We start from the raw sequence: 20,416 nt of genomic DNA on the forward strand, positions 1-20,416 counted from the left end.
AAGTTGGACTGCTTCTGCTGAACTTCCTGAAAGCAGAGCTGGCGGGAGGAGGGACTTTTTGAGTGCTGGGAAAATTTGAGCTGGAAATTTGCATCGGCTGGACAGAGATTGCTTGGAGCAGCCAAAATATAATAACGGCCATGGCGCTCAAGTAAAGCAGAAAGCTTTTAGTATACACCTTTTGCACTCTTGTCAACGAAGCTGGGCTCTGTGAATGCTCACCCTACGCAAGAAAAGAGAACAGACTTTGCTGGTGACCTAAATATATCTCGCCTGATCGAGCACGATCGAGCTCTGAGTGAGCAGCTGTGCAATGGTCATCTTTACCAAAGGGGAGATGCTGCTTTTTCCAGTGTCACGCCCATGCTCTCAGGGCTGGAGGGAGGAGGGCTGCTTTTTGTTTTTACAGGCAAAAGGAAAGGCCCAGCCCTCAGAGCTTCTGCCAATGCAGATCCCAGCAGGTGCAAAATAAAGGCTCTCCCCCACCTTGCCAGCTGCAGATTGATCAGAAGACTGCTAGTCTAGTGTGTTGGGCCACTTTCTCTCTTCTGTGTATCGTCCCCTCTTATTACATAAACAGCATAAGAGGAATAAAGGAAGGAAGGAAGGAAGGAAGGAACAGTGTATCGCAAGCACCTTCCACCCTGATGTCAATGGGCCACCAACCTTCGGGATGAGGAGGAGACCTGTGAAGACAGTCAGAGCGTGCCGACTGGGGCATTCATTTGGCTCATACACCGACAAGGCTTTCAGCGGCAGGAACAAACTTCAGGAATAGGCATTCTTGGCCTCGAATCCTAAGGGGGGTGCAAACGCTGAGGACAATTCCGTCAAATGCTCAAAGGACAGTGGCTCGTTGGTCTAGGGGTATGATTCTCGCTTTGGGTGCGAGAGGTCCCGGGTTCAAATGCTGGACGAGCCCAATCAAGGTGGTTAACTTGAGCTCCTTTTTTTTGTTTTTTCAATGTTATTTTCATTGGACAGACTCTCTGGTTTTCTCGGTAAGCAGTAGTCGATGAACAATTCACTTCCTGAACCTCTTTGCGTGCCATGTCCTTGCGACAAGCACTTTGTGTTCTCTGTTAGCTCTCAGTAACATTCCTTGATTTGCTTGTGAGTTTTGGCCGTCCGATCTCAAAGTGGAAATATGTCCTTCCCTCTGTACGCTGCATAGGCCCTCAGCTGGCATACTTGTATATGTGCGCATGCTTGATAGGACGTATGTTTTAGGCTGGATTGTGTGAGCTTCAGGCGCAAGGCATTTGATTAGTCTTTAAGCAGGCACCTGTTCTCCCAGTCCCTACAAAGGTGAGCAAGCAGCTGTTTCTGTAGTGTAGTGGTTATCACGTTCGCCTCACACGCGAAAGGTCCCCCCGGTTCGAGACCGGGCAGAAACACTCTCTGCTGGCATTTTACACAAAATAGTTTTTTTCCCCTTTTGTCACACACAAATGTAAAGTATGAACTTATTTGCGTTCCCATGGAAATAGCATATGCTCTCAAGAGCTTGAGAAATACACTGGGAAGGCAAGCATCCTCACATGTATTCTGTATATGGGGCCAATAAAAAAATGCACGCGCTTGCATTTTGTGTATGTAATGTTGCAGAGCACAGAGAGGATTTATTTTCCCTACTGCTGGGTATTTGGGTCTCTGGGATCACAGTTGGGTCCGCTCCGTCCTCTGAAATGGTCCATATTAGTTACATAGGTTAGTGTACCAAAGAAATAATACATTTTCATATACAGCTTCTTCATTTCTGTGTTCTGAGGGATTACCAGTTGTAAGAAATGCACTTGCCGGTACAGTGATTCCCTGGCTTTCTCTGGCCCGAGAAAGCTTTTCCTCTGAAGTGGGAACAGAAGTTGGACTGCTTCTGCTGAACTTCCTGAAAGCAGAGCTGGCGGGAGGAGGGACTTTTTGAGTGCTGGGAAAATTTGAGCTGGAAATTTGCATCGGCTGGACAGAGATTGCTTGGAGCAGCCAAAATATAATAACGGCCATGGCGCTCAAGTAAAGCAGAAAGCTTTTAGTATACACCTTTTGCACTCTTGTCAACGAAGCTGGGCTCTGTGAATGCTCACCCTACGCAAGAAAAGAGAACAGACTTTGCTGGTGACCTAAATATATCTCGCCTGATCGAGCACGATCGAGCTCTGAGTGAGCAGCTGTGCAATGGTCATCTTTACCAAAGGGGAGATGCTGCTTTTTCCAGTGTCACGCCCATGCTCTCAGGGCTGGAGGGAGGAGGGCTGCTTTTTGTTTTTACAGGCAAAAGGAAAGGCCCAGCCCTCAGAGCTTCTGCCAATGCAGATCCCAGCAGGTGCAAAATAAAGGCTCTCCCCCACCTTGCCAGCTGCAGATTGATCAGAAGACTGCTAGTCTAGTGTGTTGGGCCACTTTCTCTCTTCTGTGTATCGTCCCCTCTTATTACATAAACAGCATAAGAGGAATAAAGGAAGGAAGGAAGGAAGGAACAGTGTATCGCAAGCACCTTCCACCCTGATGTCAATGGGCCACCAACCTTCGGGATGAGGAGGAGACCTGTGAAGACAGTCAGAGCGTGCCGACTGGGGCATTCATTTGGCTCATACACTGACAAGGCTTTCAGCGGCAGGAACAAACTTCAGGAATAGGCATTCTTGGCCTCGAATCCTAAGGGGGGTGCAAACGCTGAGGACAATTCCGTCAAATGCTCAAAGGACCGTGGCTCGTTGGTCTAGGGGTATGATTCTCGCTTTGGGTGCGAGAGGTCCCGGGTTCAAATCCCGGACGAGCCCAATCAAGGTGGTTAACTTGAGCTCCTTTTTTTTGTTTTTTCAATGTTATTTTCATTGGACAGACTCTCTGGTTTTCTCGGTAAGCAGTAGTCGATGAACAATTCACTTCCTGAACCTCTTTGCGTGCCATGTCCTTGCGACAAGCACTTTGTGTTCTCTGTTAGCTCTCAGTAACATTCCTTGATTTGCTTGTGAGTTTTGGCCGTCCGATCTCAAAGTGGAAATATGTCCTTCCCTCTGTACGCTGCATAGGCCCTCAGCTGGCATACTTGTATATGTGCGCATGCTTGATAGGACGTATGTTTTAGGCTATATTGTGTGAGCTTCAGGCGCAAGGCATTTGATTAGTCTTTAAGCAGGTCCACTTGCACTGCCCTTTGCACCTGTTCTCCCAGTCCCTACAAAGGTGAGCAAGCAGCTGTTTCTGTAGTGTAGTGGTTATCACGTTCGCCTCACACGCGAAAGGTCCCCGGTTCGAGACCGGGCAGAAACACTCTCTGCTGGCATTTTACACAAAATAGTTTTTTTCCCCTTTTGTCACACACAAATGTAAAGTATGAACTTATTTGCGTTCCCATGGAAATAGCATATGCTCTCAAGAGCTTGAGAAATACACTGGGAAGGCAAGCATCCTCACATGTATTCTGTATATGGGGCCAATAAAAAAATGCATGCGCTTGCATTTTGTGTATGTAATGTTGCAGAGCACAGAGAGGATTTATTTTCCCTACTGCTGGGTATTTGGGTCTCTGGGATCACAGTTGGGTCCGCTCCGTCCTCTGAAATGGTCCATATTAGTTACATAGGTTAGTGTACCAAAGAAATAATACATTTTCATATACAGCTTCTTCATTTCTGTGTTCTGAGGGATTACCAGTTGTAAGAAATGCACTTGCCGGTACAGTGATTCCCTGGCTTTCTCTGGCCCGAGAAAGCTTTTCCTCTGAAGTGGGAACAGAAGTTGGACTGCTTCTGCTGAACTTCCTGAAAGCAGAGCTGGCGGGAGGAGGGACTTTTTGAGTGCTGGGAAAATTTGAGCTGGAAATTTGCATCGGCTGGACAGAGATTGCTTGGAGCAGCCAAAATATAATAACGGCCATGGCGCTCAAGTAAAGCAGAAAGCTTTTAGTATACACCTTTTGCACTCTTGTCAACGAAGCTGGGCTCTGTGAATGCTCACCCTACGCAAGAAAAGAGAACAGACTTTGCTGGTGACCTAAATATATCTCGCCTGATCGAGCACGATCGAGCTCTGAGTGAGCAGCTGTGCAATGGTCATCTTTACCAAAGGGGAGATGCTGCTTTTTCCAGTGTCACGCCCATGCTCTCAGGGCTGGAGGGAGGAGGGCTGCTTTTTGTTTTTACAGGCAAAAGGAAAGGCCCAGCCCTCAGAGCTTCTGCCAATGCAGATCCCAGCAGGTGCAAAATAAAGGCTCTCCCCCACCTTGCCAGCTGCAGATTGATCAGAAGACTGCTAGTCTAGTGTGTTGGGCCACTTTCTCTCTTCTGTGTATCGTCCCCTCTTATTACATAAACAGCATAAGAGGAATAAAGGAAGGAAGGAAGGAACAGTGTATCGCAAGCACCTTCCACCCTGATGTCAATGGGCCACCAACCTTCGGGATGAGGAGGAGACCTGTGAAGACAGTCAGAGCGTGCCGACTGGGGCATTCATTTGGCTCATACACCGACAAGGCTTTCAGCGGCAGGAACAAACTTCAGGAATAGGCATTCTTGGCCTCGAATCCTAAGGGGGGTGCAAATGCTGAGGACAATTCCGTCAAATGCTCAAAGGACCGTGGCTCGTTGGTCTAGGGGTATGATTCTCGCTTTGGGTGCGAGAGGTCCCGGGTTCAAATCCCGGACGAGCCCAAGCAAGGTGGTTAACTTGAGCTCCTTTTTTTTGTTTTTTCAATGTTATTTTCATTGGACAGACTCTCTGGTTTTCTCGGTAAGCAGTAGTCGATGAACAATTCACTTCCTGAACCTCTTTGCGTGCCATGTCCTTGCGACAAGCACTTTGTGTTCTCTGTTAGCTCTCAGTAACATTCCTTGATTTGCTTGTGAGTTTTGGCCGTCCGATCTCAAAGTGGAAATATGTCCTTCCCTCTGTACGCTGCATAGGCCCTCAGCTGGCATACTTGTATATGTGCGCATGCTTGATAGGACGTATGTTTTAGGCTGGATTGTGTGAGCTTCAGGCGCAAGGCATTTGATTAGTCTTTAAGCAGGTCCACTTGCACTGCCCTTTGCACCTGTTCTCCCAGTCCCTACAAAGGTGAGCAAGCAGCTGTTTCTGTAGTGTAGTGGTTATCACATTCGCCTCACACGCGAAAGGTCCCCGGTTCGAGACCGGGCAGAAACACTCTCTGCTGGCATTTTACACAAAATAGTTTTTTTCCCCTTTTGTCACACACAAATGTAAAGTATGAACTTATTTGCGTTCCCATGGAAATAGCATATGCTCTCAAGAGCTTGAGAAATACACTGGGAAGGCAAGCATCCTCACATGTATTCTGTATATGGGGCCAATAAAAAAATGCACGCGCTTGCATTTTGTGTATGTAATGTTGCAGAGCACAGAGAGGATTTATTTTCCCTACTGCTGGGTATTTGGGTCTCTGGGATCACAGTTGGGTCCGCTCCGTCCTCTGAAATGGTCCATATTAGTTACATAGGTTAGTGTACCAAAGAAATAATACATTTTCATATACAGCTTCTTCATTTCTGTGTTCTGAGGGATTACCAGTTGTAAGAAATGCACTTGCCGGTACAGTGATTCCCTGGCTTTCTCTGGCCCGAGAAAGCTTTTCCTCTGAAGTGGGAACAGAAGTTGGACTGCTTCTGCTGAACTTCCTGAAAGCAGAGCTGGCGGGAGGAGGGACTTTTTGAGTGCTGGGAAAATTTGAGCTGGAAATTTGCATCGGCTGGACAGAGATTGCTTGGAGCAGCCAAAATATAATAACGGCCATGGCGCTCAAGTAAAGCAGAAAGCTTTTAGTATACACCTTTTGCACTCTTGTCAACGAAGCTGGGCTCTGTGAATGCTCACCCTACGCAAGAAAAGAGAACAGACTTTGCTGGTGACCTAAATATATCTCGCCTGATCGAGCACGATCGAGCTCTGAGTGAGCAGCTGTGCAATGGTCATCTTTACCAAAGGGGAGATGCTGCTTTTTCCAGTGTCACGCCCATGCTCTCAGGGCTGGAGGGAGGAGGGCTGCTTTTTGTTTTTACAGGCAAAAGGAAAGGCCCAGCCCTCAGAGCTTCTGCCAATGCAGATCCCAGCAGGTGCAAAATAAAGGCTCTCCCCCACCTTGCCAGCTGCAGATTGATCAGAAGACTGCTAGTCTAGTGTGTTGGGCCACTTTCTCTCTTCTGTGTATCGTCCCCTCTTATTACATAAACAGCATAAGAGGAATAAAGGAAGGAAGGAAGGAAGGAAGGAACAGTGTATCGCAAGCACCTTCCACCCTGATGTCAATGGGCCACCAACCTTCGGGATGAGGAGGAGACCTGTGAAGACAGTCAGAGCGTGCCGACTGGGGCATTCATTTGGCTCATACACCGACAAGGCTTTCAGCGGCAGGAACAAACTTCAGGAATAGGCATTCTTGGCCTCGAATCCTAAGGGGGGTGCAAACGCTGAGGACAATTCCGTCAAATGCTCAAAGGACCGTGGCTCGTTGGTCTAGGGGTATGATTCTCGCTTTGGGTGCGAGAGGTCCCGGGTTCAAATCCCGGACGAGCCCAATCAAGGTGGTTAACTTGAGCTCCTTTTTTTTGTTTTTTCAATGTTATTTTCATTGGACAGACTCTCTGGTTTTCTCGGTAAGCAGTAGTCGATGAACAATTCACTTCCTGAACCTCTTTGCGTGCCATGTCCTTGCGACAAGCACTTTGTGTTCTCTGTTAGCTCTCAGTAACATTCCTTGATTTGCTTGTGAGTTTTGGCCGTCCGATCTCAAAGTGGAAATATGTCCTTCCCTCTGTACGCTGCATAGGCCCTCAGCTGGCATACTTGTATATGTGCGCATGCTTGATAGGACGTATGTTTTAGGCTGGATTGTGTGAGCTTCAGGCGCAAGGCATTTGATTAGTCTTTAAGCAGGTCCACTTGCACTGCCCTTTGCACCTGTTCTCCCAGTCCCTACAAAGGTGAGCAAGCAGCTGTTTCTGTAGTGTAGTGGTTATCACGTTCGCCTCACACGCGAAAGGTCCCCCCGGTTCGAGACCGGGCAGAAACACTCTCTGCTGGCATTTTACACAAAATAGTTTTTTTCCCCTTTTGTCACACACAAATGTAAAGTATGAACTTATTTGCGTTCCCATGGAAATAGCATATGCTCTCAAGAGCTTGAGAAATACACTGGGAAGGCAAGCATCCTCACATGTATTCTGTATATGGGGCCAATAAAAAAATGCACGCGCTTGCATTTTGTGTATGTAATGTTGCAGAGCACAGAGAGGATTTATTTTCCCTACTGCTGGGTATTTGGGTCTCTGGGATCACAGTTGGGTCCGCTCCGTCCTCTGAAATGGTCCATATTAGTTACATAGGTTAGTGTACCAAAGAAATAATACATTTTCATATACAGCTTCTTCATTTCTGTGTTCTGAGGGATTACCAGTTGTAAGAAATGCACTTGCCGGTACAGTGATTCCCTGGCTTTCTCTGGCCCGAGAAAGCTTTTCCTCTGAAGTGGGAACAGAAGTTGGACTGCTTCTGCTGAACTTCCTGAAAGCAGAGCTGGCGGGATTAGGGACTTTTTGAGTGCTGGGAAAATTTGAGCTGGAAATTTGCATCGGCTGGACAGAGATTGCTTGGAGCAGCCAAAATATAATAACGGCCATGGCGCTCAAGTAAAGCAGAAAGCTTTTAGTATACACCTTTTGCACTCTTGTCAACGAAGCTGGGCTCTGTGAATGCTCACCCTACGCAAGAAAAGAGAACAGACTTTGCTGGTGACCTAAATATATCTCGCCTGATCGAGCACGATCGAGCTCTGAGTGAGCAGCTGTGCAATGGTCATCTTTACCAAAGGGGAGATGCTGCTTTTTCCAGTGTCACGCCCATGCTCTCAGGGCTGGAGGGAGGAGGGCTGCTTTTTGTTTTTACAGGCAAAAGGAAAGGCCCAGCCCTCAGAGCTTCTGCCAATGCAGATCCCAGCAGGTGCAAAATAAAGGCTCTCCCCCACCTTGCCAGCTGCAGATTGATCAGAAGACTGCTAGTCTAGTGTGTTGGGCCACTTTCTCTCTTCTGTGTATCGTCCCCTCTTATTACATAAACAGCATAAGAGGAATAAAGGAAGGAAGGAAGGAAGGAAGGAACAGTGTATCGCAAGCACCTTCCACCCTGATGTCAATGGGCCACCAACCTTCGGGATGAGGAGGAGACCTGTGAAGACAGTCAGAGCGTGCCGACTGGGGCATTCATTTGGCTCATACACCGACAAGGCTTTCAGCGGCAGGAACAAACTTCAGGAATAGGCATTCTTGGCCTCGAATCCTAAGGGGGGTGCAAACGCTGAGGACAATTCCGTCAAATGCTCAAAGGACCGTGGCTCGTTGGTCTAGGGGTATGATTCTCGCTTTGGGTGCGAGAGGTCCCGGGTTCAAATCCCGGACGAGCCCAATCAAGGTGGTTAACTTGAGCTCCTTTTTTTTGTTTTTTCAATGTTATTTTCATTGGACAGACTCTCTGGTTTTCTCGGTAAGCAGTAGTCGATGAACAATTCACTTCCTGAACCTCTTTGCGTGCCATGTCCTTGCGACAAGCACTTTGTGTTCTCTGTTAGCTCTCAGTAACATTCCTTGATTTGCTTGTGAGTTTTGGCCGTCCGATCTCAAAGTGGAAATATGTCCTTCCCTCTGTACGCTGCATAGGCCCTCAGCTGGCATACTTGTATATGTGCGCATGCTTGATAGGACGTATGTTTTAGGCTGGATTGTGTGAGCTTCAGGCGCAAGGCATTTGATTAGTCTTTAAGCAGGTCCACTTGCACTGCCCTTTGCACCTGTTCTCCCAGTCCCTACAAAGGTGAGCAAGCAGCTGTTTCTGTAGTGTAGTGGTTATCACGTTCGCCTCACACGCGAAAGGTCCCCGGTTCGAGACCGGGCAGAAACACTCTCTGCTGGCATTTTACACAAAATAGTTTTTTTCCCCTTTTGTCACACACAAATGTAAAGTATGAACTTATTTGCGTTCCCATGGAAATAGCATATGCTCTCAAGAGCTTGAGAAATACACTGGGAAGGCAAGCATCCTCACATGTATTCTGTATATGGGGCCAATAAAAAAATGCATGCGCTTGCATTTTGTGTATGTAATGTTGCAGAGCACAGAGAGGATTTATTTTCCCTACTGCTGGGTATTTGGGTCTCTGGGATCACAGTTGGGTCCGCTCCGTCCTCTGAAATGGTCCATATTAGTTACATAGGTGAGTGTACCAAAGAAATAATACATTTTCATATACAGCTTCTTCATTTCTGTGTTCTGAGGGATTACCAGTTGTAAGAAATGCACTTGCCGGTACAGTGATTCCCTGGCTTTCTCTGGCCCGAGAAAGCTTTTCCTCTGAAGTGGGAACAGAAGTTGGACTGCTTCTGCTGAACTTCCTGAAAGCAGAGCTGGCGGGAGGAGGGACTTTTTGAGTGCTGGGAAAATTTGAGCTGGAAATTTGCATCGGCTGGACAGAGATTGCTTGGAGCAGCCAAAATATAATAACGGCCATGGCGCTCAAGTAAAGCAGAAAGCTTTTAGTATACACCTTTTGCACTCTTGTCAACGAAGCTGGGCTCTGTGAATGCTCACCCTACGCAAGAAAAGAGAACAGACTTTGCTGGTGACCTAAATATATCTCGCCTGATCGAGCACGATCGAGCTCTGAGTGAGCAGCTGTGCAATGGTCATCTTTACCAAAGGGGAGATGCTGCTTTTTCCAGTGTCACGCCCATGCTCTCAGGGCTGGAGGGAGGAGGGCTGCTTTTTGTTTTTACAGGCAAAAGGAAAGGCCCAGCCCTCAGAGCTTCTGCCAATGCAGATCCCAGCAGGTGCAAAATAAAGGCTCTCCCCCACCTTGCCAGCTGCAGATTGATCAGAAGACTGCTAGTCTAGTGTGTTGGGCCACTTTCTCTCTTCTGTGTATCGTCCCCTCTTATTACATAAACAGCATAAGAGGAATAAAGGAAGGAAGGAAGGAAGGAAGGAACAGTGTATCGCAAGCACCTTCCACCCTGATGTCAATGGGCCACCAACCTTCGGGATGAGGAGGAGACCTGTGAAGACAGTCAGAGCGTGCCGACTGGGGCATTCATTTGGCTCATACACCGACAAGGCTTTCAGCGGCAGGAACAAACTTCAGGAATAGGCATTCTTGGCCTCGAATCCTAAGGGGGGTGCAAACGCTGAGGACAATTCCGTCAAATGCTCAAAGGACCGTGGCTCGTTGGTCTAGGGGTATGATTCTCGCTTTGGGTGCGAGAGGTCCCGGGTTCAAATCCCGGACGAGCCCAATCAAGGTGGTTAACTTGAGCTCCTTTTTTTTGTTTTTTCAATGTTATTTTCATTGGACAGACTCTTTGGTTTTCTCGGTAAGCAGTAGTCGATGAACAATTCACTTCCTGAACCTCTTTGCGTGCCATGTCCTTGCGACAAGCACTTTGTGTTCTCTGTTAGCTCTCAGTAACATTCCTTGATTTGCTTGTGAGTTTTGGCCGTCCGATCTCAAAGTGGAAATATGTCCTTCCCTCTGTACGCTGCATAGGCCCTCAGCTGGCATACTTGTATATGTGCGCATGCTTGATAGGACGTATGTTTTAGGCTGGATTGTGTGAGCTTCAGGCGCAAAGCATTTGATTAGTCTTTAAGCAGGTCCACTTGCACTGCCCTTTGCACCTGTTCTCCCAGTCCCTACAAAGGTGAGCAAGCAGCTGTTTCTGTAGTGTAGTGGTTATCACGTTCGCCTCACACGCGAAAGGTCCCCCCGGTTCGAGACCGGGCAGAAACACTCTCTGCTGGCATTTTACACAAAATAGTTTTTTTCCCCTTTTGTCACACACAAATGTAAAGTATGAACTTATTTGCGTTCCCATGGAAATAGCATATGCTCTCAAGAGCTTGAGAAATACACTGGGAAGGCAAGCATCCTCACATGTATTCTGTATATGGGGCCAATAAAAAAATGCACGCGCTTGCATTTTGTGTATGTAATGTTGCAGAGCACAGAGAGGATTTATTTTCCCTACTGCTGGGTATTTGGGTCTCTGGGATCACAGTTGGGTCCGCTCCGTCCTCTGAAATGGTCCATATTAGTTACATAGGTTAGTGTACCAAAGAAATAATACATTTTCATATACAGCTTCTTCATTTCTGTGTTCTGAGGGATTACCAGTTGTAAGAAATGCACTTGCCGGTACAGTGATTCCCTGGCTTTCTCTGGCCCGAGAAAGCTTTTCCTCTGAAGTGGGAACAGAAGTTGGACTGCTTCTGCTGAACTTCCTGAAAGCAGAGCTGGCGGGAGGAGGGACTTTTTGAGTGCTGGGAAAATTTGAGCTGGAAATTTGCATCGGCTGGACAGAGATTGCTTGGAGCAGCCAAAATATAATAACGGCCATGGCGCTCAAGTAAAGCAGAAAGCTTTTAGTATACACCTTTTGCACTCTTGTCAACGAAGCTGGGCTCTGTGAATGCTCACCCTACGCAAGAAAAGAGAACATACTTTGCTGGTGACCTAAATATATCTCGCCTGATCGAGCACGATCGAGCTCTGAGTGAGCAGCTGTGCAATGGTCATCTTTACCAAAGGGGAGATGCTGCTTTTTCCAGTGTCACGCCCATGCTCTCAGGGCTGGAGGGAGGAGGGCTGCTTTTTGTTTTTACAGGCAAAAGGAAAGGCCCAGCCCTCAGAGCTTCTGCCAATGCAGATCCCAGCAGGTGCAAAATAAAGGCTCTCCCCCACCTTGCCAGCTGCAGATTGATCAGAAGACTGCTAGTCTAGTGTGTTGGGCCACTTTCTCTCTTCTGTGTATCGTCCCCTCTTATTACATAAACAGCATAAGAGGAATAAAGGAAGGAAGGAAGGAACAGTGTATCGCAAGCACCTTCCACCCTGATGTCAATGGGCCACCAACCTTCGGGATGAGGAGGAGACCTGTGAAGACAGTCAGAGCGTGCCGACTGGGGCATTCATTTGGCTCATACACCGACAAGGCTTTCAGCGGCAGGAACAAACTTCAGGAATAGGCATTCTTGGCCTCGAATCCTAAGGGGGGTGCAAATGCTGAGGACAATTCCGTCAAATGCTCAAAGGACCGTGGCTCGTTGGTCTAGGGGTATGATTCTCGCTTTGGGTGCGAGAGGTCCCGGGTTCAAATCCCGGACGAGCCCAAGCAAGGTGGTTAACTTGAGCTCCTTTTTTTTGTTTTTTCAATGTTATTTTCATTGGACAGACTCTCTGGTTTTCTCGGTAAGCAGTAGTCGATGAACAATTCACTTCCTGAACCTCTTTGCGTGCCATGTCCTTGCGACAAGCACTTTGTGTTCTCTGTTAGCTCTCAGTAACATTCCTTGATTTGCTTGTGAGTTTTGGCCGTCCGATCTCAAAGTGGAAATATGTCCTTCCCTCTGTACGCTGCATAGGCCCTCAGCTGGCATACTTGTATATGTGCGCATGCTTGATAGGACGTATGTTTTAGGCTGGATTGTGTGAGCTTCAGGCGCAAGGCATTTGATTAGTCTTTAAGCAGGTCCACTTGCACTGCCCTTTGCACCTGTTCTCCCAGTCCCTACAAAGGTGAGCAAGCAGCTGTTTCTGTAGTGTAGTGGTTATCACATTCGCCTCACACGCGAAAGGTCCCCGGTTCGAGACCGGGCAGAAACACTCTCTGCTGGCATTTTACACAAAATAGTTTTTTTCCCCTTTTGTCACACACAAATGTAAAGTATGAACTTATTTGCGTTCCCATGGAAATAGCATATGCTCTCAAGAGCTTGAGAAATACACTGGGAAGGCAAGCATCCTCACATGTATTCTGTATATGGGGCCAATAAAAAAATGCACGCGCTTGCATTTTGTGTATGTAATGTTGCAGAGCACAGAGAGGATTTATTTTCCCTACTGCTGGGTATTTGGGTCTCTGGGATCACAGTTGGGTCCGCTCCGTCCTCTGAAATGGTCCATATTAGTTACATAGGTTAGTGTACCAAAGAAATAATACATTTTCATATACAGCTTCTTCATTTCTGTGTTCTGAGGGATTACCAGTTGTAAGAAATGCACTTGCCGGTACAGTGATTCCCTGGCTTTCTCTGGCCCGAGAAAGCTTTTCCTCTGAAGTGGGAACAGAAGTTGGACTGCTTCTGCTGAACTTCCTGAAAGCAGAGCTGGCGGGAGGAGGGACTTTTTGAGTGCTGGGAAAATTTGAGCTGGAAATTTGCATCGGCTGGACAGAGATTGCTTGGAGCAGCCAAAATATAATAACGGCCATGGCGCTCAAGTAAAGCAGAAAGCTTTTAGTATACACCTTTTGCACTCTTGTCAACGAAGCTGGGCTCTGTGAATGCTCACCCTACGCAAGAAAAGAGAACAGACTTTGCTGGTGACCTAAATATATCTCGCCTGATCGAGCACGATCGAGCTCTGAGTGAGCAGCTGTGCAATGGTCATCTTTACCAAAGGGGAGATGCTGCTTTTTCCAGTGTCACGCCCATGCTCTCAGGGCTGGAGGGAGGAGGGCTGCTTTTTGTTTTTACAGGCAAAAGGAAAGGCCCAGCCCTCAGAGCTTCTGCCAATGCAGATCCCAGCAGGTGCAAAATAAAGGCTCTCCCCCACCTTGCCAGCTGCAGATTGATCAGAAGACTGCTAGTCTAGTGTGTTGGGCCACTTTCTCTCTTCTGTGTATCGTCCCCTCTTATTACATAAACAGCATAAGAGGAATAAAGGAAGGAAGGAAGGAAGGAAGGAACAGTGTATCGCAAGCACCTTCCACCCTGATGTCAATGGGCCACCAACCTTCGGGATGAGGAGGAGACCTGTGAAGACAGTCAGAGCGTGCCGACTGGGGCATTCATTTGGCTCATACACCGACAAGGCTTTCAGCGGCAGGAACAAACTTCAGGAATAGGCATTCTTGGCCTCGAATCCTAAGGGGGGTGCAAACGCTGAGGACAATTCCGTCAAATGCTCAAAGGACCGTGGCTCGTTGGTCTAGGGGTATGATTCTCGCTTTGGGTGCGAGAGGTCCCGGGTTCAAATCCCGGACGAGCCCAATCAAGGTGGTTAACTTGAGCTCCTTTTTTTTGTTTTTTCAATGTTATTTTCATTGGACAGACTCTCTGGTTTTCTCGGTAAGCAGTAGTCGATGAACAATTCACTTCCTGAACCTCTTTGCGTGCCATGTCCTTGCGACAAGCACTTTGTGTTCTCTGTTAGCTCTCAGTAACATTCCTTGATTTGCTTGTGAGTTTTGGCCGTCCGATCTCAAAGTGGAAATATGTCCTTCCCTCTGTACGCTGCATAGGCCCTCAGCTGGCATACTTGTATATGTGCGCATGCTTGATAGGACGTATGTTTTAGGCTGGATTGTGTGAGCTTCAGGCGCAAGGCATTTGATTAGTCTTTAAGCAGGTCCACTTGCACTGCCCTTTGCACCTGTTCTCCCAGTCCCTACAAAGGTGAGCAAGCAGCTGTTTCTGTAGTGTAGTGGTTATCACGTTCGCCTCACACGCGAAAGGTCCCCCCGGTTCGAGACCGGGCAGAAACACTCTCTGCTGGCATTTTACACAAAATAGTTTTTTTCCCCTTTTGTCACACACAAATGTAAAGTATGAACTTATTTGCGTTCCCATGGAAATAGCATATGCTCTCAAGAGCTTGAGAAATACACTGGGAAGGCAAGCATCCTCACATGTATTCTGTATATGGGGCCAATAAAAAAATGCACGCGCTTGCATTTTGTGTATGTAATGTTGCAGAGCACAGAGAGGATTTATTTTCCCTACTGCTGGGTATTTGGGTCTCTGGGATCACAGTTGGGTCCGCTCCGTCCTCTGAAATGGTCCATATTAGTTACATAGGTTAGTGTACCAAAGAAATAATACATTTTCATATACAGCTTCTTCATTTCTGTGTTCTGAGGGATTACCAGTTGTAAGAAATGCACTTGCCGGTACAGTGATTCCCTGGCTTTCTCTGGCCCGAGAAAGCTTTTCCTCTGAAGTGGGAACAGAAGTTGGACTGCTTCTGCTGAACTTCCTGAAAGCAGAGCTGGCGGGAGGAGGGACTTTTTGAGTGCTGGGAAAATTTGAGCTGGAAATTTGCATCGGCTGGACAGAGATTGCTTGGAGCAGCCAAAATATAATAACGGCCATGGCGCTCAAGTAAAGCAGAAAGCTTTTAGTATACACCTTTTGCACTCTTGTCAACGAAGCTGGGCTCTGTGAATGCTCACCCTACGCAAGAAAAGAGAACAGACTTTGCTGGTGACCTAAATATATCTCGCCTGATCGAGCACGATCGAGCTCTGAGTGAGCAGCTGTGCAATGGTCATCTTTACCAAAGGGGAGATGCTGCTTTTTCCAGTGTCACGCCCATGCTCTCAGGGCTGGAGGGAGGAGGGATGCTTTTTGTTTTTACAGGCAAAAGGAAAGGCCCAGCCCTCAGAGCTTCTGCCAATGCAGATCCCAGCAGGTGCAAAATAAAGGCTCTCCCCCACCTTGCCAGCTGCAGATTGATCAGAAGACTGCTAGTCTAGTGTGTTGGGCCACTTTCTCTCTTCTGTGTATCGTCCCCTCTTATTACATAAACAGCATAAGAGGAATAAAGGAAGGAAGGAAGGAAGGAAGGAACAGTGTATCGCAAGCACCTTCCACCCTGATGTCAATGGGCCACCAACCTTCGGGATGAGGAGGAGACCTGTGAAGACAGTCAGAGCGTGCCGACTGGGGCATTCATTTGGCTCATACACTGACAAGGCTTTCAGCGGCAGGAACAAACTTCAGGAATAGGCATTCTTGGCCTCGAATCCTAAGGGGGGTGCAAACGCTGAGGACAATTCCGTCAAATGCTCAAAGGACCGTGGCTCGTTGGTCTAGGGGTATGATTCTCGCTTTGGGTGCGAGAGGTCCCGGGTTCAAATCCCGGACGAGCCCAATCAAGGTGGTTAACTTGAGCTCCTTTTTTTTGTTTTTTCAATGTTATTTTCATTGGACAGACTCTCTGGTTTTCTCGGTAAGCAGTAGTCGATGAACAATTCACTTCCTGAACCTCTTTGCGTGCCATGTCCTTGCGACAAGCACTTTGTGTTCTCTGTTAGCTCTCAGTAACATTCCTTGATTTGCTTGTGAGTTTTGGCCGTCCGATCTCAAAGTGGAAATATGTCCTTCCCTCTGTACGCTGCATAGGCCCTCAGCTGGCATACTTGTATATGTGCGCATGCTTGATAGGACGTATGTTTTAGGCTGGATTGTGTGAGCTTCAGGCGCAAGGCATTTGATTAGTCTTTAAGCAGGTCCACTTGCACTGCCCTTTGCACCTGTTCTCCCAGTCCCTACAAAGGTGAGCAAGCAGCTGTTTCTGTAGTGTAGTGGTTATCACGTTCGCCTCACACGCGAAAGGTCCCCGGTTCGAGACCGGGCAGAAACACTCTCTGCTGGCATTTTACACAAAATAGTTTTTTTCCCCTTTTGTCACACACAAATGTAAAGTATGAACTTATTTGCGTTCCCATGGAAATAGCATATGCTCTCAAGAGCTTGAGAAATACACTGGGAAGGCAAGCATCCTCACATGTATTCTGTATATGGGGCCAATAAAAAAATGCACGCGCTTGCATTTTGTGTATGTAATGTTGCAGAGCACAGAGAGGATTTATTTTCCCTACTGCTGGGTATTTGGGTCTCTGGGATCACAGTTGGGTCCGCTCCGTCCTCTGAAATGGTCCATATTAGTTACATAGGTTAGTGTACCAAAGAAATAATACATTTTCATATACAGCTTCTTCATTTCTGTGTTCTGAGGGATTACCAGTTGTAAGAAATGCACTTGCCGGTACAGTGATTCCCTGGCTTTCTCTGGCCCGAGAAAGCTTTTCCTCTGAAGTGGGAACAGAAGTTGGACTGCTTCTGCTGAACTTCCTGAAAGCAGAGCTGGCGGGAGGAGGGACTTTTTGAGTGCTGGGAAAATTTGAGCTGGAAATTTGCATCGGCTGGACAGAGATTGCTTGGAGCAGCCAAAATATAATAACGGCCATGGCGCTCAAGTAAAGCAGAAAGCTTTTAGTATACACCTTTTGCACTCTTGTCAACGAAGCTGGGCTCTGTGAATGCTCACCCTACGCAAGAAAAGAGAACAGACTTTGCTGGTGACCTAAATATATCTCGCATGATCGAGCACGATCGAGCTCTGAGTGAGCAGCTGTGCAATGGTCATCTTTACCAAAGGGGAGATGCTGCTTTTTCCAGTGTCACGCCCATGCTCTCAGGGCTGGAGGGAGGAGGGCTGCTTTTTGTTTTTACAGGCAAAAGGAAAGGCCCAGCCCTCAGAGCTTCTGCCAATGCAGATCCCAGCAGGTGCAAAATAAAGGCTCTCCCCCACCTTGCCAGCTGCAGATTGATCAGAAGACTGCTAGTCTAGTGTGTTGGGCCACTTTCTCTCTTCTGTGTATCGTCCCCTCTTATTACATAAACAGCATAAGAGGAATAAAGGAAGGAAGGAAGGAAGGAAGGAACAGTGTATCGCAAGCACCTTCCACCCTGATGTCAATGGGCCACCAACCTTCGGGATGAGGAGGAGACCTGTGAAGACAGTCAGAGCGTGCCGACTGGGGCATTCATTTGGCTCATACACCGACAAGGCTTTCAGCGGCAGGAACAAACTTCAGGAATAGGCATTCTTGGCCTCGAATCCTAAGGGGGGTGCAAACGCTGAGGACAATTCCGTCAAATGCTCAAAGGACCGTGGCTCGTTGGTCTAGGGGTATGATTCTCGCTTTGGGTGCGAGAGGTCCCGGGTTCAAATCCCGGACGAGCCCAATCAAGGTGGTTAACTTGAGCTCCTTTTTTTTGTTTTTTCAATGTTATTTTCATTGGACAGACTCTTTGGTTTTCTCGGTAAGCAGTAGTCGATGAACAATTCACTTCCTGAACCTCTTTGCGTGCCATGTCCTTGCGACAAGCACTTTGTGTTCTCTGTTAGCTCTCAGTAACATTCCTTGATTTGCTTGTGAGTTTTGGCCGTCCGATCTCAAAGTGGAAATATGTCCTTCCCTCTGTACGCTGCATAGGCCCTCAGCTGGCATACTTGTATATGTGCGCATGCTTGATAGGACGTATGTTTTAGGCTGGATTGTGTGAGCTTCAGGCGCAAGGCATTTGATTAGTCTTTAAGCAGGCACCTGTTCTCCCAGTCCCTACAAAGGTGAGCAAGCAGCTGTTTCTGTAGTGTAGTGGTTATCACGTTCGCCTCACACGCGAAAGGTCCCCCCGGTTCGAGACCAGGCAGAAACACCCTCTGCTGGCATTTTACACAAAATAGTTTTTTTCCCCTTTTGTCACACACAAATGTAAAGTATGAACTTATTTGCGTTCCCATGGAAATAGCATATGCTCTCAAGAGCTTGAGAAATACACTGGGAAGGCAAGCATCCTCACATGTATTCTGTATATGGGGCCAATAAAAAAATGCACGCGCTTGCATTTTGTGTATGTAATGTTGCAGAGCACAGAGAGGATTTATTTTCCCTACTGCTGGGTATTTGGGTCTCTGGGATCACAGTTGGGTCCGCTCCGTCCTCTGAAATGGTCCATATTAGTTACATAGGTTAGTGTACCAAAGAAATAATACATTTTCATATACAGCTTCTTCATTTCTGTGTTCTGAGGGATTACCAGTTGTAAGAAATGCACTTGCCGGTACAGTGATTCCCTGGCTTTCTCTGGCCCGAGAAAGCTTTTCCTCTGAAGTGGGAACAGAAGTTGGACTGCTTCTGCTGAACTTCCTGAAAGCAGAGCTGGCGGGAGGAGGGACTTTTTGAGTGCTGGGAAAATTTGAGCTGGAAATTTGCATCGGCTGGACAGAGATTGCTTGGAGCAGCCAAAATATAATAACGGCCATGGCGCTCAAGTAAAGCAGAAAGCTTTTAGTATACACCTTTTGCACTCTTGTCAACGAAGCTGGGCTCTGTGAATGCTCACCCTACGCAAGAAAAGAGAACAGACTTTGCTGGTGACCTAAATATATCTCGCCTGATCGAGCACGATCGAGCTCTGAGTGAGCAGCTGTGCAATGGTCATCTTTACCAAAGGGGAGATGCTGCTTTTTCCAGTGTCACGCCCATGCTCTCAGGGCTGGAGGGAGGAGGGCTGCTTTTTGTTTTTACAGGCAAAAGGAAAGGCCCAGCCCTCAGAGCTTCTGCCAATGCAGATCCCAGCAGGTGCAAAATAAAGGCTCTCCCCCACCTTGCCAGCTGCAGATTGATCAGAAGACTGCTAGTCTAGTGTGTTGGGCCACTTTCTCTCTTCTGTGTATCGTCCCCTCTTATTACATAAACAGCATAAGAGGAATAAAGGAAGGAAGGAAGGAAGGAACAGTGTATCGCAAGCACCTTCCACCCTGATGTCAATGGGCCACCAACCTTCGGGATGAGGAGGAGACCTGTGAAGACAGTCAGAGCGTGCCGACTGGGGCATTCATTTGGCTCATACACCGACAAGGCTTTCAGCGGCAGGAACAAACTTCAGGAATAGGCATTCTTGGCCTCGAATCCTAAGGGGGGTGCAAACGCTGAGGACAATTCCGTCAAATGCTCAAAGGACCGTGGCTCGTTGGTCTAGGGGTATGATTCTCGCTTTGGGTGCGAGAGGTCCCGGGTTCAAATCCCGGACGAGCCCAATCAAGGTGGTTAACTTGAGCTCCTTTTTTTTGTTTTTTCAATGTTATTTTCATTGGACAGACTCTCTGGTTTTCTCGGTAAGCAGTAGTCGATGAACAATTCACTTCCTGAACCTCTTTGCGTGCCATGTCCTTGCGACAAGCACTTTGTGTTCTCTGTTAGCTCTCAGTAACATTCCTTGATTTGCTTGTGAGTTTTGGCCGTCCGATCTCAAAGTGGAAATATGTCCTTCCCTCTGTACGCTGCATAGGCCCTCAGCTGGCATACTTGTATATGTGCGCATGCTTGATAGGACGTATGTTTTAGGCTGGATTGTGTGAGCTTCAGGCGCAAGGCATTTGATTAGTCTTTAAGCAGGTCCACTTGCACTGCCCTTTGCACCTGTTCTCCCAGTCCCTACAAAGGTGAGCAAGCAGCTGTTTCTGTAGTGTAGTGCTTATCACGTTCGCCTCACACGCGAAAGGTCCCCCCGGTTCGAGACCGGGCAGAAACACTCTCTGCTGGCATTTTACACAAAATAGTTTTTTTCCCCTTTTGTCACACACAAATGTAAAGTATGAACTTATTTGCGTTCCCATGGAAATAGCATATGCTCTCAAGAGCTTGAGAAATACACTGGGAAGGCAAGCATCCTCACATGTATTCTGTATATGGGGCCAATAAAAAAATGCACGCGCTTGCATTTTGTGTATGTAATGTTGCAGAGCACAGAGAGGATTTATTTTCCCTACTGCTGGGTATTTGGG

General features: G+C 47.5%; 19 non-coding genes across 19 annotated transcripts; all 19 read left to right on the forward strand.

The window, feature by feature from the left end:
- Positions 1 to 1,322: 1,322 nt before the first annotated feature.
- On the forward strand, positions 1,323 to 1,397 carry TRNAV-CAC (transfer RNA valine (anticodon CAC)). The gene has a single exon. It is a non-coding gene; the product is annotated as a tRNA-Val (tRNA).
- Positions 1,398 to 2,708: 1,311 nt separating this feature from the next.
- TRNAP-UGG (transfer RNA proline (anticodon UGG)) lies at positions 2,709 to 2,780 on the forward strand. The gene has a single exon. It is a non-coding gene; the product is annotated as a tRNA-Pro (tRNA).
- Positions 2,781 to 3,200: 420 nt separating this feature from the next.
- On the forward strand, positions 3,201 to 3,273 carry TRNAV-CAC (transfer RNA valine (anticodon CAC)). The gene has a single exon. It is a non-coding gene; the product is annotated as a tRNA-Val (tRNA).
- Positions 3,274 to 4,580: 1,307 nt separating this feature from the next.
- On the forward strand, positions 4,581 to 4,652 carry TRNAP-UGG (transfer RNA proline (anticodon UGG)). Its single transcript has one exon. It is a non-coding gene; the product is annotated as a tRNA-Pro (tRNA).
- A 420-nt stretch (positions 4,653 to 5,072) lies between these two features.
- Positions 5,073 to 5,145, forward strand: TRNAV-CAC (transfer RNA valine (anticodon CAC)). Its single transcript has one exon. It is a non-coding gene; the product is annotated as a tRNA-Val (tRNA).
- Positions 5,146 to 6,460: 1,315 nt separating this feature from the next.
- Positions 6,461 to 6,532, forward strand: TRNAP-UGG (transfer RNA proline (anticodon UGG)). Its single transcript has one exon. It is a non-coding gene; the product is annotated as a tRNA-Pro (tRNA).
- Positions 6,533 to 6,952: 420 nt separating this feature from the next.
- On the forward strand, positions 6,953 to 7,027 carry TRNAV-CAC (transfer RNA valine (anticodon CAC)). Its single transcript has one exon. It is a non-coding gene; the product is annotated as a tRNA-Val (tRNA).
- Positions 7,028 to 8,342: 1,315 nt separating this feature from the next.
- TRNAP-UGG (transfer RNA proline (anticodon UGG)) lies at positions 8,343 to 8,414 on the forward strand. Its single transcript has one exon. It is a non-coding gene; the product is annotated as a tRNA-Pro (tRNA).
- Positions 8,415 to 8,834: 420 nt separating this feature from the next.
- TRNAV-CAC (transfer RNA valine (anticodon CAC)) lies at positions 8,835 to 8,907 on the forward strand. Its single transcript has one exon. It is a non-coding gene; the product is annotated as a tRNA-Val (tRNA).
- A 1,315-nt stretch (positions 8,908 to 10,222) lies between these two features.
- On the forward strand, positions 10,223 to 10,294 carry TRNAP-UGG (transfer RNA proline (anticodon UGG)). Its single transcript has one exon. It is a non-coding gene; the product is annotated as a tRNA-Pro (tRNA).
- Positions 10,295 to 10,714: 420 nt separating this feature from the next.
- On the forward strand, positions 10,715 to 10,789 carry TRNAV-CAC (transfer RNA valine (anticodon CAC)). Its single transcript has one exon. It is a non-coding gene; the product is annotated as a tRNA-Val (tRNA).
- Positions 10,790 to 12,096: 1,307 nt separating this feature from the next.
- Positions 12,097 to 12,168, forward strand: TRNAP-UGG (transfer RNA proline (anticodon UGG)). Its single transcript has one exon. It is a non-coding gene; the product is annotated as a tRNA-Pro (tRNA).
- Positions 12,169 to 12,588: 420 nt separating this feature from the next.
- On the forward strand, positions 12,589 to 12,661 carry TRNAV-CAC (transfer RNA valine (anticodon CAC)). Its single transcript has one exon. It is a non-coding gene; the product is annotated as a tRNA-Val (tRNA).
- A 1,315-nt stretch (positions 12,662 to 13,976) lies between these two features.
- On the forward strand, positions 13,977 to 14,048 carry TRNAP-UGG (transfer RNA proline (anticodon UGG)). The gene has a single exon. It is a non-coding gene; the product is annotated as a tRNA-Pro (tRNA).
- Positions 14,049 to 14,468: 420 nt separating this feature from the next.
- TRNAV-CAC (transfer RNA valine (anticodon CAC)) lies at positions 14,469 to 14,543 on the forward strand. Its single transcript has one exon. It is a non-coding gene; the product is annotated as a tRNA-Val (tRNA).
- Positions 14,544 to 15,858: 1,315 nt separating this feature from the next.
- On the forward strand, positions 15,859 to 15,930 carry TRNAP-UGG (transfer RNA proline (anticodon UGG)). The gene has a single exon. It is a non-coding gene; the product is annotated as a tRNA-Pro (tRNA).
- A 420-nt stretch (positions 15,931 to 16,350) lies between these two features.
- TRNAV-CAC (transfer RNA valine (anticodon CAC)) lies at positions 16,351 to 16,423 on the forward strand. Its single transcript has one exon. It is a non-coding gene; the product is annotated as a tRNA-Val (tRNA).
- Positions 16,424 to 17,738: 1,315 nt separating this feature from the next.
- Positions 17,739 to 17,810, forward strand: TRNAP-UGG (transfer RNA proline (anticodon UGG)). Its single transcript has one exon. It is a non-coding gene; the product is annotated as a tRNA-Pro (tRNA).
- Positions 17,811 to 19,596: 1,786 nt separating this feature from the next.
- TRNAP-UGG (transfer RNA proline (anticodon UGG)) lies at positions 19,597 to 19,668 on the forward strand. The gene has a single exon. It is a non-coding gene; the product is annotated as a tRNA-Pro (tRNA).
- Positions 19,669 to 20,416: the final 748 nt, after the last annotated feature.

The sequence above is a fragment of the Ambystoma mexicanum genome, chromosome 2q, assembly GCF_040938575.1.
Source record: "Ambystoma mexicanum isolate Mex_15411 chromosome 2q, UKY_AmexF1_1, whole genome shotgun sequence".
In the NCBI taxonomy this organism is placed as follows: domain Eukaryota; kingdom Metazoa; phylum Chordata; class Amphibia; order Caudata; family Ambystomatidae; genus Ambystoma; species Ambystoma mexicanum.